Here is a 13,997-nt window from a genome sequence, read left to right as displayed (position 1 = left end):
AAGAACAGATACAAAGACTTAGCATTACAATAAAACCTTTCTAATTCTGAGTAATTGCTAGGTTGGACCACTTTGGATTTTTAAAGAAATGTGGTTATCACAATGAACCCTCCAGAAATGGAATTGCTTAAGATTGAATATAAGCCATGTGCAATAAAATGTACAGCACTCTGAGGAAACATCATACCTTAAATTTACCTAAGGAACATCTCTTTGTTTAAGGGGATTTAAGAAGATATACTTAGGTCTTCTTGAAAGTAAATAAATTTTGCTTTTAAATTAGATGTTAAAAAGGGTTTGAATTATTAGGCTAACAAAACAAAGTCATTTAGTAAACCAGAATTTCAGATAAGCAGTTATCATATACATAATTTGCACTCTACTTTCAAGTTCATGTAACAATTTAAGTTGGCTTTTTATAGCATTTATAAATAGAGATCTTGCTATAATGAATAGATTAAAATAAAGATGATAAAAAGCATCTGCTTTCAAGCTATTTTTTGCTAATAGGCTAAGTATCTTAAACCATTTGTTCTTTCAAATTAATCATGCTCTGTAATATTTTATAATATATGAATGGGTTTGAAAAACCCTTTCTTAATGAGATGCAATGAAGCATAGTAATTAAGAGCATTGACTCTGGAGTCAGACTGCCAGGGTTCAAATTCTAGCTCTATTTTTCACTGTGTAATATTAGATGTATTACTTAACCTCTCCATGCTTCTGTTTATTCATCTGATATATGAACTTTACCTCATACGGCTGTTGGGATATTAAGTTAATTCATGTAGAGTAATTAAAACAGTTGTTGGCATAGGGTGAACATTCAATAAATGTTACTGGTGATCCATTTGTGTAGAGCAAAGAAAAACTTTCTCTTAGGTCAAAGCTTGCATTGTCATATGAGATGTAGCTTGAAGAGCATGTTGAATGGGTTTTTCTGCATACAGTGCAATTGGAGGAAATCGATTCATCTAATTGACTCATTTCCAGGACGTAAGATCTGCACAGAGAAGCATGTTGCATTGCACTAGAACTTTCATTCCCAGGTGAAGCCAAATGATTTTGGAGCATTACTGATGCTCATTTTACATGTATTACCCTTTTTAATAGTTACAATATCCCATATGAAATAGTTGCCACCATTATTCTCATTGTACAGATAAAGAAACTGAGTTTCAGGGAGGTTAACTAAAATTGTCCAAGGTCACACAAAATAAAGGGTAGTGTCACAATTCAAACCCTGTAGTCTGGCTTCAGAGACTTCCCTCTTAACCACTTGGCTTTAGTATATCTGCATGCTATAAACTGAAACATTAAATAGCCATCCTCCTGGTTGTTCTTTCTCTGCCTTCTAACTCTTAGTGACTTGCCAATATGAATCACAGTTCTATTCAGATAATGAAGGCTTAAGCAATTTCATTACATACTGTTAAAATATAAATCTATCTAGGCATTCCATTAAAATCGACTCTGTCAAAGTATAAAATGCACTTCCTGGAAGTCAGCATTGAGCTTTAGTTGAGAACTTTCACTCTCTAATCCAATTCAATTTCTTGGCAGAATTGACAGTAAAAACTACCAAATTTTCAATAAGTGATTCAACCGCAGAAATATTTAACTGTAACTTTTTGTTCCCTCTCTTAAGCATCTTGTTCTTGGGACTGGCTACTTATTGGCAACAGTTTTGCTAGTAGATCTACAGTATATATGTAAGCATAGTTATTTGTTGAAAATACAAATTACTCCCTTAATATTTTCCAGTAAATTCTTCCCTCTAACTTTTTGTTGCTCACAGCTCCATTTTCCTAGTAACTCTAACCTTAAAAATCGGAATCATTTTATTTCTCTCTTTTTATCATGTCTTAGTGCCAATAATTTAAGTCCTATAGTGTCTACTACCTGAAAATTTTTCAAATGTCCTCTCTTTCTAGTACCATTACACTGTATCTCACCTGTTATTTCCTGCCTAACTGCATTATTATCTTCACATACCTACTGTACCCTTCATTTGGATTCTTTGTCAATCCACTTCACCCATTACTTGTTTGTTAATTGTCCCAAAGTGCACTTTGAAAACATTTATCCATCATTATAAACAAGAGAAAAACTTTTAATGGCTTTCCATATCCTTTTGCATCATTACATGTTTCTAAGTCTGGCATGCAAATCTTGTACAAAGTGGTCCCAATGTACTTTCACAAATTTATTCCTTACTAACCTGTATTGCATGATGTTGCTGATCATTCACCATGCTTTTATTCCTTCAAGCTCTTTCCTCTGTATGAAATGTTCCTTTTTCTATATGGTAATTACCAATGTATCCTTCAAAATTCATCTTAAATGCAACTTCCACTACAAATTGTTCCATTATCCTAACTGAATATTACTCTTCTATCTTCTAAATCTTAATGGCCATAGTATGTATTGGAGTTTATCGTACTCATTATGTTTTGTGGTGTAGTTATTTATGTTTTTACCTTTACATTACTTTTGCAAAGTGTTCATGGAATATTTGTTAAATTAAGTCCCAAGCAAGCAGTAGTCAAAGAGGACTTTTTTTTTTTTCCATACTGGGCATTGATCTCAGGGGTGCTGAGCAACATCCCCAGTACTTTTTTTTTTTTTTTTTTTTTTTTTTGGAAGCAGGAGCTCTTTAAAATGCTGAAGCTGGCCTAGAACTTATGACTTATGATCACCAGTCTCATCCTCGCAAGTCACTTGAATTATGGGTGTGCACCTCTGTGCCTAGTTTACTAACTACTTTTTACAATTAGCACTTTGTACAAATTAAGTAAAGAAAGTTAATAGCACTTTTTCTTTTTTTTTTTTTTTTTTTTGGACTGGGGATTAAACCCAGGGGCACTTAACCACTGAGCCACATCTCAGGTTTTTCTGTATTTTATTTAGACACAGGATCTTACTGAGTTGCTTGGGGCCTCACTAGGTTGCTGAGGCTGGCTTTGGACTCATGATCCTCTTACCTCAACCTCTTTAGCTGCTGGGATTATAGGCATGCTCCACTGTACCCAGCAATAATACTTTTATGTTCACTTTTTATCTAGTTATACAAGCACTGACATTCATGAAAAGAATTAAACTATCTATAAAGTATGTATGTTATAATAATGATGATGCCTTTCAAAAAACCTTTAAGTATACAGCCATACTTAGATAGGTAATTTAATTAATTTACATGTAGAAAAACCAGTCAATGCCATTTGATTCAGAGCTTAGTAAAATTTTAATATATCTGTTTTCAGGGGCTTAATTATGGCATTTCCTCCAATGGAAAAAACCATGCAAATCTGTAACAAAGCACGAAAGAATGGTAACTAAAATTTATGCAATACAGTTTGCTTTATAATGAGATGGTCTGGAAGACAAAATGGTGAAAGACAAAAAGAGACTTAAAAGAAAAGCAACACAAAGAAGCCTAACCATTAAGCATTAGAGAAAGTTCTAGAAATATAACTGACATATTGTATTGATCATATAAGAATTCCAGACTATTCACTTTTTCACTAAACTCTTCTTCTCTGCTTTTATTGAGAATATGTTTCCTGCTCAACAAATTTCATGAATTAAATCCATGAGCTCTACCTACTAATTATTTTTGCTGTCTAATTATAATGAAGGCTGGGCGAACTCTGCAGAACCTCATCTGAGATTCCTTCACTGCAGTGGCAATCACCAGGCTCTCCCCAGGAGCAATAGTAGACTTGAGTTTGATTTGCTTTTCAAGCTGTGCCTAATTACCGGTCTCCTGTCTGAAATGTTTTTAGTGGTTATACATTCCTGACCAAGGCCAAGGAGGTCTGGAGAAGTATATTTCATGCTATTTAAAGAAAACATGAATTTTAATCAGGAGCAGAAATACCAGCAACACTATAAGAATGATACTGCTGCAACTCTATGTAGACGTGCAGCTCCACGTTTCAAAAGCTATTTCAAGAAGAAATGTCCTATGAAATTTCAAAAATAAATAAATAAAAGCTGACAAAGTTTACTAAGTCTGTTTCAGATTGTCATTTTAACTGGAGACCTCATTTAGTAAGTAAGTATAGCCAATATTGTGTTCCTTCTTCTTAATGAAATGAGGATCTTCTTAGACTACTCATGAAGGTCATGTGGGCCCAGATCTTTTTAATTTTAAATCTGGCTGTAACTCAAAAACTCATTCATGAGGAAATATAATTGGCAACTAAAGTGGTGTGGTTCTATTTGTGAACTTCATTGCTCTCTGGTTCTATTGAAGGATTCTTTGGCTTTAATATACTCTCTTAAGAAGGTAGCTGTGAAATTGAATTAAGTCCAGCCATCTGGGACTTGTGATATAAACTGAAGAGAATACCATTTTAGAACTCAGGTGAATATCATAGAATCTTATACTGAATTGCTCACAGTTGTTGCAGAGTAAGCAATGTCCTCTGGAGGTGCACAGAAGTCATGTGAAATATAGCAAAGCAAGCTATAGAATCATTTATTAAAGCTGCAGGTTAGGGGTTTGTAGTGCTGAAGAGTTTTACATTATTTAAATCATTGAATTTTCCACCAATCATGCATAGTGACTTTAGACATAGTGATCCAGTTTAGAGGATATTGAGGCAAAATAACCTATCTCTGCTTAATCTATTTTGAAGAGATAGCAAAAACTCCAAACTACAATGCATATAAATGACCATGTTTTTATCAACCAAACACATCCTTTCTTATATATGCATTTATAGCTTTATTTGTCTTAATGAAAACAGTAGACAAATTTCATGTTCTATTCTATCTGAGCATATAATAAAATAATGAAGAACTCTTACTTATTTTTTCAATAAAATACTTAATACTCATGTCATAAAATTTTCAAATATACCATATCATATTTAGTACACTTTCAAATAAACAGTACATATATAAGTTTTGGACAATAATAAATTTGAACATATTTTGTTGTTCATTTATCTATACTAAAATTCTATTAACCTAGACAGATTTAGTGAAATGTAAGATTAGTTTCTAAGTGGACTGATAAAGTCTTTTTACGTCCTGTTTTTTTTTTTTTAATTTTTTAATTGAGATAACCATATTAGTCAACCACTGACTGTAAGAATGAAAGCACCGTATTTTTATACTTTTGTTTTTACAAAAGGAATAAACAGTATCACTGAACTCAAAACTGCACAAAATTAAGGACTCACATTTGCTGTTATCTATTTAGAACAAGAGACACATACAAATTAAATATTGCATATGATATGACTATTCTTTCTGTGTTTACTTAATAACAATTCTACCTGAATCATAGCAGCCTATGCTCTCTATTTAATCATATCTATCTCTACCATTTTTTGAATATCTACTTTAGCTTATAGTCTTATCACAAACTTCTCTGTTTGCAAACAATGCACACAGTAAACAAAAAATTGTCATGTCTTTCAAATCTAAAAATCATCCCACTGGAAATAATTTGAATTTGTTTTATAACAGGCTAAGAGTTTCAACAAATGGAAAACAGGAGGCAAGAAATTATAAGTAGAAGAAAAGATATAAGCATACATACAATGGCAGAAATTTATGACACACCATGCTCTCATTCATCGCTCTTGGGTTGAAACATTTTCCCTATGTGACTCATTCCCATTTCCTTATCTGACAAACTCATTCATTCTCAGTTCTTAATTTGGAGGATATCAGAGAGTTTGACTCTGTTATTTGGTCCTATTGACATTTGCATCCTACTTTCATGAAGACTTATCATACAAAAGTATAACTGATAAATATTCATAGTGAGTATTACTGATATTTTTAATCAACATGAAAGTTGGCAAGAACTAAAGGTTATTTTGCATAGTAAAATTGATTATTGAATATAAACCAAATTTAAACATTCAAATATTGTTCCATGAAAAATTAAACTTGATAGAAATCAAGACTGAATACTACCACATAAGCTAAAATTGCACTAGATAAAAAAATATATCAAGACCTTAACATGGCTAAATGGAGTTTATTCTTGAAATTATCTTCTCATTGAAAATTTGTTTATATGAATATGATTGTGGAAAAAAATTAAAAGATATATAAATTTGAGTCAGAATACCCATACGCTGAAACAGTAAGGCCTAAGTATGTACTGAATTGGTTGGGTCAAACATTTTATATCTCCTCCACCTATGTTTTCCTATAACACCCTTTATTGTCCCATGACAGAATTTATTATATGATAATGCAATCATTTGTTGATCTTATATCACACATAAATGTAAACTGTGTCACCTTTCACTTCCAAGCAAAGCACCTGGCATATACCATTACTCTGTAAATATTTTCTAAATGAATAGCAGAATGAATTAATTAGGGGAAAGACCAGAGAATATTTATAAAAAGACAAAATTTTTAAAGTACTTTTTTAGTTGTCAATGGACCTTTATTTTATTCATTTATTTCTATGTGGTGCTGAGGATGGAACCCAGTGCCTCACACATGCCAGGCAAATGCTCTACCACTGAGCCACAACCTCAGCCCCAAAAGACAAAACTTTTTAAAAAGTCCCAGTAATACATTTAAAATATTAAAGTAGAGGATTAGAAGGGAGGAGTGTATTAGGGAACAAGATTGGAAAAGGGGATTGGAAACAGTGGGATGGATCTTGACTATCATTCCCCAGAGTTCCAACCTAATTTTATTATGCATTGAGAACTGTTGAATTTGTCTCTTAAGAAGTGAGAAATATACATGGTGGCACTAGCCTGTGATCCTCGCGGTTTGCTACTCAATACCTGAGAGGTTGAGGCAGGAAGATTGCAAGTTTGAGACCAGCTGGGAAGCTTAGTGAGCTTAGTGGTTCAGCAGTAGCATGCACCAGGCCCTTGGTTCAATCCCCCAAACACCAGTACTGAAAAAAGAAAAGGAAGAAGAAGAAAAAAAATGTTCAAGGCATTTTAGCATGAATTGACAAACTGCTGCCTGTGGGTTAAATTCAGTCTGACAACATTTGGAGATAGGAACTCAGTTGTGTTCACATATCTATGAATTTATTATTGCTGTGACACTTTAATGACAGATGTGAAGTAGTTACAATGGAGACTGTGACCTGCAAAACCTAAAATATTTACTTTATCTGGCCCTTTTCAGAAGGTGATGGTCAACTCATTTTCTATACATCAGCCCTACCAAAGCAAATAACTGAAAGGAAGACAGGCCATGTCCTGAAATACTAATCCTGTGATTTATTCAATGTTAAATTGAAATTTGACTCATTTTTTAATAGTAAAAACTTGTGTGAACATAGGATATCATAATCTGGGGTCCACAGTTAATTATTTACCTGGACACTAGTGTTCAATAGTCTGTAGTTTTATTTATTTGATACTGGGGATTGAATCCTGAGCCACTCCTCCAACCCTTTTAATATTTTATATTATTTTTATCTTATTAATTTAAAAAATGTCTTCTAATTAGTTGTACATGACAGTAGAATGCATTTATACATTTTGATAAATCATACATAAATGAAGTCCAATTTCTCATTTTTCTGATTGTACATATTTTAGGACCACACCAGTCCTGCAGTCATATATATACATGAGGTAATAATGTCTATTTTACTCTACTATCCTTCCTACCCCCATACCCCTTCCTCTCCCTTCACTCCCCTCTACCTAATATAAAGTAACTCTATTCTTCCCTAGCACACCCTCTCCCATTGTGAATTAGCATCCACATATCAGAGAAAACATATGGCCTTTAGTTTTTTGGGTTTGGCTTATTTCACTTAGCATGATATTCTCCAACTCCATCCTTTTACCAGCAAATGCCATGATTTCATTCTTCTTTAAAGCTGAATAATGTTCCATCCTATATATATGCCACATTTTCTTTGTCCATTCATCTGTTGAAGGGCACCCAGGTTGGTTCCATGTTTAGCTATTGTGAGTTAACCTTCTATAAACATTGATGTGGCTGTGTCACTATCGTATGCTGATTTTAAGTTCTTTGGGTATAAACAGAGGAGTGGGATAGCTGGGTCAAATGGTGGTTCCATTCCAAATTTTCTGAGGAATCTCCATACTGCTTTCTATAATTGTTGCAATATTTTGCATTCCCACCAATAATGTATGATTGTACCTTTTTCCCACATCCTTGCCAACATTTATTACTTCTATTCTTGATAACTGTCATTCTGATTGGAGTGAGAAGAAATCTTAGTTTTGATTTGCATTTCTCAAATTATTAGACATGTTGAACACTTTTTCATGTATTTGTTGATTGGTTATAAATCTTCTTCCAGGAAGTGTCTGTTAAGCTCCTTAGCCCATTTATTGATTGGGTTATTTGGTTTTTTTTTGGTGTTAAGTTTTTTGAGTTCTTTATATATCTTTGAGATTTATGCTTTATCTGAAGTGCATGTGGTACAGATTTTCTCCCAATCTGTAGGCTTTATCTTCACATTATTGATTGTTTCTTTCCTTGAGAAAAAGCTTTTTAGTTTGAATTCATCCCATTTATTGATTCTTGATTTAACTTCTTGCACTTTAGGGGTCTTGTTAAGGAAGTCAGATCCTAGACCAACATAGTGAAGATTTGGGCCTACTTCCTACTTTTTCTTCTAGTAAGCACAGGGTCTCTGTTCTAGTGCCTAAGTCTTTGATCTACTTTGAGTTGCATTTCATGCAGGGTGAAAGATAAAGGTTTAATTTCATTTTGTTACATGTGGTTTTCCATTTTACCCAGCATCATTTGTTGAATAGACCATCTTTTCTCCAGTGAATATTTTGGCACCTTTGTCTAGTTTGAGATAACTGTATTCAAGAGGGATTGTCTCTGTGTCTTCTATCTTGTACCATTGGTCTACCTGTCTGTTTTGGTGCCAATACCATGCCGTTTTTATTACTGTAGCTCTGTAGTATAGTTTGAGGCTTGGTATAGTGATGCCTCCTGCTTCACTGTTCTTGCTAAGGATTGCTTTGGCTATTCTTGGTGTCTTATTTTTCCAAATGATTTTCATGATTGCCTTTTCTAGTTCTATGAAGAATGTCATTGGAATTTTAATAGGAATTGCATTAAATTTGTATAACACTTTTGGTAGTATGGCCATTTTGACAATATTAATTCTGCATATTCAGGAGCTTGGGTGGTCTTTCCATCTTTGAGGTCTTCTTCAATTTCTTTCTTTAATGTTCTATAGTTTTCATTATAGAGGTCTTTCACTTCTTTCATTAGATTGATTCCGGAGAATTTTATTTTCCTTTTGAGGCTACTGTGAATGGGTTAGTTTTCTGTATTAATCTTTCAGTGGATTCATTACTGATGTAAAGGAACGCACTTGATTTTATATCCTGCTATATTGCTGAACTCATTTACTAGTTGTAGAAGTTTTTGGTGGAAATTTTTGGGTCTTCTAAATATAAAATCATGTCATCAGCAAATAGTAATAAGTTGAATTCTTCTTTATCTATTTGTATACCTTTAATTTCTTCTGTCTAATTGCTCTGGCTAGAGTTTCAAGAACAATGTTGAATAAAAGTGATGAAAGAAGACATCCTTGTCTTACTCAAGGTTTTAGAGGGAATGCTTTCAATCTTTTTCCATTTTGAATATGTTGCCCTTGGGTTTAGCATATATTACTTTTAGTATGTTAAGGTATGTTCCTACTGTTCCTACTTTTTCTAGAGTTTTGAACATGAAGGAGTGCTGTATTTTGTCAAATGCTTTTTCTGCATCTATTCAGATGATCATATGTTTCTTGTCTTTAAGTCTATTGATATGATGAATTTTGTTTATTGATTTCTGTATGTTAAACCAACCCTGCATCCCTGGAATGAACCCCACTTGATCTTGGTGCACTATCTTTTTAATATGTTTTTGTAAGTGATTTGCTAGAATTTTATTAAGAATTTTTGCGTATAGGTTTATCAGGGATAATGGTCTGAAGTTTTCTTTCCTTGATGTGTCTTTGTTTGATTTTGGTATGAGAATGATGTTTGGAAGGGTTCCCTCCTTTTCTATTTCATGGAATAGTTTGATAGGTATTGGCGTTAATTCTTCTTTGAAGGTCTTGTAGAACTCGGCTAAGAATCCATCTGGTCCTGGGGTTTTAGTAGTTGGTAGACTTTTAAATAGACTTTTAAATAGAAATCATCTATTTCACTGCTCGAAATTGATCTTTTTAAATTGTATATGTCCTCCTGCTTCAGTTTGGGTAAATCATATGTCTCTAGAAATTTTTCCGATGTCTTCAAGTTTTTCTATTTTATTTGAGTATTAATTTTCAAAATAGTTTCTAATTATCTTCTGTATTTCAGTAGTATTTGTCGTGATATTTCTTTTCTCATCATAAATATTAGTAATTTGAGTTTTCTCTCTTTCTTTTTGTTAGTGTGGCTAGGGGTTTACAAATTTTCAATTTTATTTATTTTTTTCAAAGATCCAACTTTTTGTTTTGTCAATATTTTCAATTGTTTCTTTTGTTTCAATTTCATTGATTACAGCTCTGACTTTAATTATTTCCTGTTTTCTACTGGTTTTGCTGTTGAATTCCTTTGAATTGTAATGTTAGGTCATTTATTTGTTGTGGTTTTATTCTTTTAATAAATGAGCTCAATGCAATGAACTTTCCTCTTAGTACTGCCTTCATAGTTTCCTAAAGATTTTGGTGTGTTGTATTGGTATTCTCATTTACCTCTAAGTATTTTTTTATTTCATCCTTAATTTCTTCTACTATCCATTCTTCATTCAATAGTGTATTATTCAGTCTCTATGTGTTAGAATAGCTTCCATTTTATTTTTTGTCATTGATTTCTAATTTCAATTCATTAAGATCTGATAGAATACAGAGTATTTTCTCCATTATTTTGTATTTACTAAGAGTTGCTGGGCTGGGGAAATAGCTCAGCTGGTAGAGTGCTTGCCTTGCAAGCACAAGGCCCTGAGTTTGATCCCCAGTACCACAAAAAAAAAAAAAAAAAAAAGAGTTGCTTTGTGGCATAAGATATGGTCTATTTTAGAGAAAGATCCATGTGCTGCTGAGAAAAAAGTGTATTTGCTCATTGACAGATGAAATAGTCTATATATGTCTTTTAAGTCTAAATTATTGATTGTATTATTTAGTCCTATAGTTTATTTAGTTTTTTTTAGAAGATCTCTTCAGTGGTGAGAGATGTGTGTTAAAGTCACCCAGTATTATTGTGTTGTGGTCTATTTGATCCTTGAAATTGAGAAGGGTTTGTTTGATGTACATAAATGTTCCATTGTTTGGGGTATAAATAGTTACAATTGTTATGTCTTGCTGGTATATAATTCCTTTTAGTAGAATGAAATATCCTTCTTTGTCCCTTCTGATTAACTTTGGCTTGAAGTCCACTTTGTGTGATATGAGGATGGTAATGCCTGCTTGTTTATGCAATCCATATGAGTGATATTTTTTTCCTATCCTTTCACCTTCAGTCTGTGGATGTCTTTGCCTATTAGGTGAGTCTCTTGGAGATAGCATATTATTGGATCTTATTTTTTAATCAAATCTGCAAGTCTGTGTCTTTTGATTGATGAGTTTAGGCCATTAACATTCAACATTATTATTGAGATATTATTTGTATTCCCAGTCATTATGGTTTATTTCTGGTTTTCAATTTGATTTAGTTTATCATTTGATTGATATTCTTTTAGTGTTGTTCCTCCCTTTGCTGTTTTTCACTTTATTCTCATGGAATATTTTGTTGAGAATGTTCTGTAGTGCAGGCTTTCTAATTGTGAATTCTTTTAACTTTTGTTTATCATGGAAGGTTTGTCTTTCATCTCCAAATCTCAAACTTAATTTTTATGGATACAAAATTCTTGGATGATATCCATTTTCTTTAAAAGCTTGAAATATGTTGTTCCATGACCTCCTAGTTTTGAGGGTCTGGATTGAGAAACCAGTTGAGATCTGAATTGGTTTCCCATATATGTAATTTGCTTTTATTCTTTCATGGCCTTTAAGATTCTATTCTTATTCTGTGTTTTAGTCATTCTCATTATAATGTGTCTTGGTATGTGTCTGCTGTAATTTTGAACATTTGGGGTCCTGTAAGCCTCTTGTATTTGATTTTTCATTTCTTTCTTTAGATTCAGGAAATTGTTTGAAATTATGTCATTGAAACTATTTTGCCTTCCTTTGGTTTGTATCTATGTTCCTTCATCTATCTTGATAACTCTGAAATTTGGTCTGTTCATGGATTCTTACCCTCTTCTCTGCATGGTCAACTTTATTTTCGTGTATTAAATATTTTGTCCTCATTGCCTGAGGTTCTTTTTTTTAATTGTTGTAAACAAATGGGATACATGTTGTTTCTCTGTTTGTACATGGCGTAAAGGCATACCATTTGTGTAATCATAAATTTACATAGGGTAATGTTGTTTGATTCATTCTGTTATTTTTTCCCTTCCCCCCACCCCTCCCACCCCTCTTTTCCCTCTATACAGTCCTTCCTTCCTCCATTCTTGCCCCCCTCCCTAACCCTAACTCTAACCCTAACACTAACCCCTCCCTCCCCCCATTATGTGTCCTCATCCACTTATTAGCGATATCATTCGACCTTTGGTTTTCTGAGATTGGCTTATCTCACTTAGCATGATATTCTCCAATTTCATCCATTTGCCTGCAAATGCCATAATTTTATCATTCTTTATGGCTGAGTAATATTCCATTGTATATATATACCACAGTTTCTTTATCCATTCATCGATTGAAGGACATCTAGGTTGGTTCCACAATCTGGCTATTGTGAATTGAGCTGAGGTTCTGTCTTTCAAATAGTCTAATCTGTTGGTGATGCTTTCCATTGAATTTATAATTTGGTTTATTGATCTTTTCGTTTTGAGGATTTCTACTTGCTTTTTCTTTCACAATCTCTAATTATTTATTGAAGTGATCTTTCACTTGCTGTATTTTCTCTTTGATTTCACTCTTTATACTGTCCTTTACTTGGCAGATCAGTTTAACTTGTACATTCCAAACTCATTGATGGACATTTCTTCTACTGTGTTGTCAGTAGACTCTCTTATTGGGGCATCTTGGTTTATTTGGGGCATTCTGTTCCCTTGTTTTTCCATGTTGCTTGTTTGTTCCTTTTAATATTTTAATTTTAATTTATTTTATTTTGAGATGGGGTCTCATTAAATTACTGAGGCTGGCCTCAGGCTCTCCATCCTCCTGTCTCAGCCTCTTGAGTCACTAGGATTACAGGCATGTGCTATCATGGCCAACTCTCCATTTATTTTTTATATTTTATTTTGGTTAACTTTATTTCTAAATGTTCTTTGTTATGATTATGATCATAATTTTTTTCAGCTTTTTATTTTGCTTTCTTTTGGTTGTTTCTGGAAAATAAAACCCCAGCAATTTAAAAGCTGTTTTACATTGATCTTGTTTGTGCCCCAAATTTGAACATTTTTATTAATTATAATAAGTGTTGGTTAATTATCTTGAACTTTCTAGGTAAAAGATCATATCGTTTACAAATAGTGACAGTGTAGTCCTTTCCTATATTTGTATCTGATTTTTCTTTTTAAAATATATAGCCTTAAATACATTTACCAGAGAAAAAAGCAGATGGGAAAAATAGACCATTTCAACACAAGAAGCTGGAAAAAGAAGTAAAAATATTAGCAGAATGTATTACAAAGGAATTATTGATGAAAACTAAGATAATGAAATTTTAACTATAACTTTAAATTTAGATATGACTTTATTTATTTCAAATATATTGTTATTTACATCAGGATTTCCTCTTTAACTCAAATTATTTTGAACCTCTGAGAGTATGTGCACATACATCTATGGATGAATAGCTTATTTTTTATTTATTTTTGCTATTGATTTGTAATTTATTTTATGACAAATAATGTTATCATGCAAATTACTTCTAAAATATGTATAGATATGAAGTTTTAAATGTAACATTATCTTTGGAAGTCAGTACTTTTCTTCCTTTCATTCAGGGAAATTCTTGGTCATTATTTCTTGA

The 13,997-nt window shown here is 32.7% G+C and overlaps 1 long non-coding RNA gene across 2 annotated transcripts in view; it reads right to left on the bottom strand.

Moving 5' to 3' along the window:
• The window catches only part of LOC306650811, a 256,611-nt gene that overhangs the window by 118,230 nt on the left and 124,384 nt on the right, over window positions 1-13,997 (bottom strand). For both annotated transcript variants that reach the window (XR_013761036.1, XR_013761037.1), the window contains exon 2: window positions 6,774-6,889. This is a non-coding gene — a long non-coding RNA (uncharacterized lncRNA). The remainder of the gene's footprint in view (window positions 1-6,773; window positions 6,890-13,997) is intronic.

This window comes from Sciurus vulgaris (genome assembly GCF_902686455.1).
Source record: "Sciurus vulgaris genome assembly, chromosome: X".
NCBI classification, from domain to species: Eukaryota; Metazoa; Chordata; class Mammalia; order Rodentia; family Sciuridae; genus Sciurus; species Sciurus vulgaris.
The sequence above is the reverse complement of the archived record's forward strand: the minus strand, read 5'-3'. Positions and strand labels throughout refer to the sequence as shown.